We start from the raw sequence: 5,386 nt of genomic DNA on the forward strand, positions 1-5,386 counted from the left end.
AGTAGGTTTAGGGGTAATAGAATAGGAAAATTTGTATGTGGAATTGCTTGTTATTATAGCTTGAGTAATTGGTGAGTTATCAAAGTCCAAGAGTAAATAAAATTGGTAGAAGAAGTAGGACAAATAGAGAAGCAATAATTGCTATGCTTAGGGTTGGAGAAAGCATGTGTGGGTTCTTGTTTTGGCTCAGCCCTATTTGTAGACTCATTCTTCTGTTCCCCGACAACTAACTCATGTACAGGATTTAATTTGTGGTTAGCTTTCGGAATTTTTAGAATCCAAAAATAATTTTACATTAAAAGAGTTATGTCAAAGTTAATTTGAAACAAGGCGGCCTAACATAATTTGGGGCTAAGGCAATAAATTTCTGCAAAGCCTTTTATATGTAAATATGAATTAAATAAATTTATTTAATACTCAAGGTTAATTGTTTCTAAAAAAAGTTAATTTTATACTAAGTTTAGTTAGATGGAATAATACTAACTAAACTAAGGTTAATTTAATAAAGAGAATTGAATATCATAGTTGAAGCATAAATTTTATAAAAAAAAAAAAAAAAAGAAGAAGCTTACTTTATCTTCGATATAAGACGATGAATAGTTAAGTAAATCTAATTTTTGAGTAAGATATTTCTTAAAATATATCTTAATTTTTTTTATATAGAGTTTCAACTTATGACGTTTGTCTCTAATGAATGTACTATTTATCATCAGATTAAGACACTAATCAGTTTTTGATGTAAGTGGAGATTGAACTCTAGATCTCTTATTCAACTATTAGAGATTTTACTAGTTGAGCTAACTGGAGGTCTAAAGGGGAGATGGTTTGAGTTGCGGGGTTAGGAGTATATTATAATTATCACTCTAAGAAAAAGTAAATCTAATCTTTAATTTTATATCTTGTTTTTAAGAGAGAAATAGATATTATGTGGTGTGTGGTTTTGTAAGAACAAATTTTCTCCACAAGGTATAAAAAAATCTATAATAAACAGAAGGACAATGACAAATCGGGCGGGTCAAGCATTTTTGACACACTATACTTTTAAAGTCACTCCCAGATCTGTCATGGATTTTTTATTTTCACATATTCGTTAACCTGAGTGGATTAGGTACACCTTTTATGAACTTTAACGTCACGATACACGATAGCAACTGAAATTATGCCTTTCTTTTTGTTGGGTGCATGCTGTTGTAACTTGCAAATTACAATTTCATAGCTACTGCGTTGGCTTGGTCGGGTCCAGGAACTCTTTATTATACTCTGTTTTCATATCAATACAATATTCTATCTTGAATCATTAAAAAAAAAGAAAGAGAGAGTCGCGACTCAGGCTCAGCTACACGTTCAGCGTTCTCAACACTTGTGGAAAAATGTAGTGTTTTTAACAGTTACTTCTTTGGACGATATCAATAAGAATACAAGCTCACAATTTTTGTTATAAATAGGTAAATTGTGAGTGGTGAAAAAAAATGTCCATCATTGAAAAAGTAATTATCCTTCATTTGTAGTTGACAACTTCAACGAATTATGACAAAAGTTGTATTCCTAGACTTGTTGTTATGCATAATCTAAAGAAAATTACACTTATTCCCCATAAACTATGAGAATGCACACTTACCCTTCCTAAACTATACCATATTTTACACTTAATCCTCTAAACTAGGAGAATGCATTCTTATTTTTATTTCTCTAAACAATTACCCATGCGATAGAGTGAACAATGTTTACACGGCTAATAATAGTTTAGAGAGGTAAGTGTGCATTCTCATAATTTAAGAAAATAAGTGTAAAAGTAGGTAAAGTTTAGGGGATAAAATATAATTTCGTTCATAATCTAAGAACACAATATATTTATAACTATTGATTGAAATAAAATCACTTTGACTTTGATCTAACAATGATATCACTTGATGGTGTCACGAAAAACATCAAGTCCTGAACTCGTCCAATAAAAGACAAGCTAGGGCGAACCAGGCAAACAAGGTCATCCCAAGCGTCCATGTTGACCTCGTCCGTCTACGGACGGATGAGATCCCATGGGAAGCTTATCCATCCTTAGAATCATTTGGACAAGGACGACCTATCCTTGATAATCTCGTCCATCCTTGACAAAGGATGGACGAGCTCATTTGATTGAACTCTAAGTGCCAAATTCTCCATGGAATGCAAGTCCAACTGAGGTAACTTCCATGGTGGTTATGGAAGTTACCTCCAAATTCTTCGGACTCCTCAACATTAGGAACAGTTATTAAACAGATTATCGCTCCACACATGCTATATAAGGATTCCTCGATAAGAAGGTAAGGCGGTCAGATATTTTTATTCAATAAATTACTCCCTTCTTACAGAGAATTCCGAGTTCACTAACTTCACCATCGGAGGACTTTTGGCCGGTCCCCACCGGTCTCCTCTAATTCAGTGTTCTTGTTTACAAGATACAGCCCAAAGATCATCAGCACTCGAGACTTATCAACCTACTGATATCCAAGGAACTATCAGTTGGCGCCGTCTGTGGGAAAGGAAGATTGTTTTACAGTTTACTTCTCCGTGACAAAAGGTTGATGGTTCGGACCAGATCGAGGGCTACTAGCCCAGGCCATCAAGGAAGCAGGGATGCTTCAATCAACCCTCATCGCGATCGCCAATCTGCATCGGTCATGCAGACATCATCTGTCCAACATGTGCAATCTATGGCGGCCACTATGGCGGAGTTGACTCGCCAAAACCAAGAGTTAAGAATGGAGATTAATATGAGGAGGCAAACACGTGAAGAACATGAAGAAGGAGGACAAACGCAGAGTCATGATGATAGAGAGAATACTGAAATTGGAAGTCAGTTCAGAGGCACCACTTCATGAACAGTACCACACTTGAAAGAAGAAATGGACTAAATGAAGAAAGTCATGGAGGAAATGAAAGAGAATATGAGGAGGGTGAATCCGATAGAAGATTTGGTTCACAGAACTGATTCCCCCTTCACGGCTTCCATCAACGGTCACCCTCTGCCATCAAAGTTCAAGTTGCCTTCTCTGGATTCGTATGATGGAACACGCGATCCGTTTAATCACATCGCCACCTTTAAGACTACCATGCATCTTCAAGGGGTGCCTGATGAAATAACGTGTAGAGCCTTCCCTACTACCCTTAAGGGCCCAGCACGAGTTTGGGTTCAGCAAAATACCCCCGAATTTGGTAAGTTCTTTTGAAGAGTTGAGCAAGTTGTTCGTTAACAATTTCATTGGGGGATAGAGGCATAAGCATTCCTCGTCCAGCTTGTTGACCATAAAGCAGGGGGAGAACGAGAGCCTGCGGTCGTTCATCACCCGTTTCAACTTGGAAGCCCTGAGTGTGGACGAAACAGATGATAAGCTACTATTGGCGGCCTTCCATAATGGGGTGAATTCAGATTTGTTTATACATAAACTTTATGAAAAAGAGCCCTAGTCCATGGCCGAACTTGTCCATTCGACTCAAAATTTTATGAATGCAGAAGACGCGATCATTGCTAAGAAGAGGAAGAGGTCTGAGAGAGTAGACGCAAACCCCAGTTGCCATCCCGAGCAAGGCCCTCGTCCAAAGAAGGGACAGATGGAAGAAAGGAAAGACCGAGATAGTAAGAAGCCAGGCTCTTCAGCATGAAACCAGCAATATACCCCTTTGAACATCCCACTTGAGCAGGCCCTTATGCAGATCAAGGATGATCCTTCCTTGAAGTGGCCAGAGAAAATGAAGGGAGATCCCAATAAGCGCAATAGGAACAAGTATTGCCGTTTCCATAGGGATCATGGTCATGATATAGATGAGTGTTTCGATTTAAAGCAGCAAATTGAAAATCTCATAAGGCAAGGGAAGTTGAGGAATTTCCTTGGACGAGACCACAGGGACGAGAAACTGAAAGGGAAGTTGGAAGAATCATCACGACCACCGCTCAGAGAAATAAGAGTCATTATAGGGGGAAGTTCGATAGGCCAGTCGTCCAAGTCCACGAAAGCATACTTGAAGGTAGTGCAGAACGTCCAACTTTCTGGACGGCCACCGAGAGTAAGGTCCACGGATGAACAAGCAATCACCTTCACGGACGAAGACGTTGAGAGAATTCATCACCCCCATGATGATGCTCTTGTCATCACCTTACTTATTGCTGACTACACAACTAGAAGAGTGCTTATGGACAACGGAAGCTCGGTGGACATTTTATATTATCCATCTTTTCAGCAGATGTGGTTAGGACGAGACCAGCTCCATCTAGCAAACTCCCCCTAGTAGGTTTTGGTGAAATGAAGGTACAAGCTATGGATACTATTTCCTTATCAATGGTAGTGAGGGCATACCCACGACAAATCACCAGGGATGTGAACTTCCTTGTGGTAGATTGTCCATCATCTTACAACGCTATAATTGGAAGACCAACTTTGAATAGTTGGAAGGCTGTTACCTCTACTTACCACCTATCAGTCAAGTTTCTAACAGAACACGGAGTAGGGCAGGCACAAGGGGACCAACTAGCAGCAAGAGAATGTTACCTGGCCATGTTGGCCATGGATGAACAAGTTCAAGCCATGAATATTGAAGAAAAGAGAGTTGTAGCAGAGCCTACCGAAGCATTGGAAGATATTTCCTTGGATGAAGATAACCCTGAGAGGTGTACCAGGGTTGGAGCAGATCTAGAAGAGAAGATTAAAAAGGACCTCGTCCAATTTTTGAAGAAAAATATTGATGTGTTTGCATGGAGTCATGAGGACATGCCAGGTATAGACCCTAGTGTCATTACCCACCGTCTAAATGTATGTCCTTCCTCCAAGCTAGTGCGGCAAAAGAAGAGGGTGTTTGCCCCTGAGAGAGATGATGCTATCAAAGACGAGGTTCAAAAGTTGATGGTGGCGAAGTTTATTCGGGAAGTGTACTACCCGGATTGGTTGGCCAATGTAGTAATGGTCAAAAAGGCAAACGGCAAGTGGAGAATGTGCGTAGATTTCACTGACTTAAACAAGGCTTGCCCCAAGGATAGTTATGCACTGCTACACATTGACCAATTGGTAGACTCAATTGCGGGTCACAAGTTGCTTAACTTCATGGATGCTTTTTCTGGATATAATCAGATAAGGATGGACGAGGCAGACCAAGAGAAAACATCCTTTGTCACCAGTCAAGGCTTATTCTGTTATAAGGTGATGCCATTTGGCTTAAAGAACGCAGGGGCGACATATCAGAGATTGGTCAACCACATGTTTCGTCCGCAGATTGGGCGGAATATGGAAGTCTATGTAGATGACATGCTGGTGAAGAGTCAGGATGAGGGAAGGCATCTAGACGACCTGCAAGAGACATTTGACACACTGAGACAGTATCATATGAAGCTGAATCCTAGCAAATGTGCTTTTGGAGT

Source organism: Quercus lobata, chromosome 2 (genome assembly GCF_001633185.2).
Source record: "Quercus lobata isolate SW786 chromosome 2, ValleyOak3.0 Primary Assembly, whole genome shotgun sequence".
Taxonomy (NCBI): Eukaryota; Viridiplantae; Streptophyta; class Magnoliopsida; order Fagales; family Fagaceae; genus Quercus; species Quercus lobata.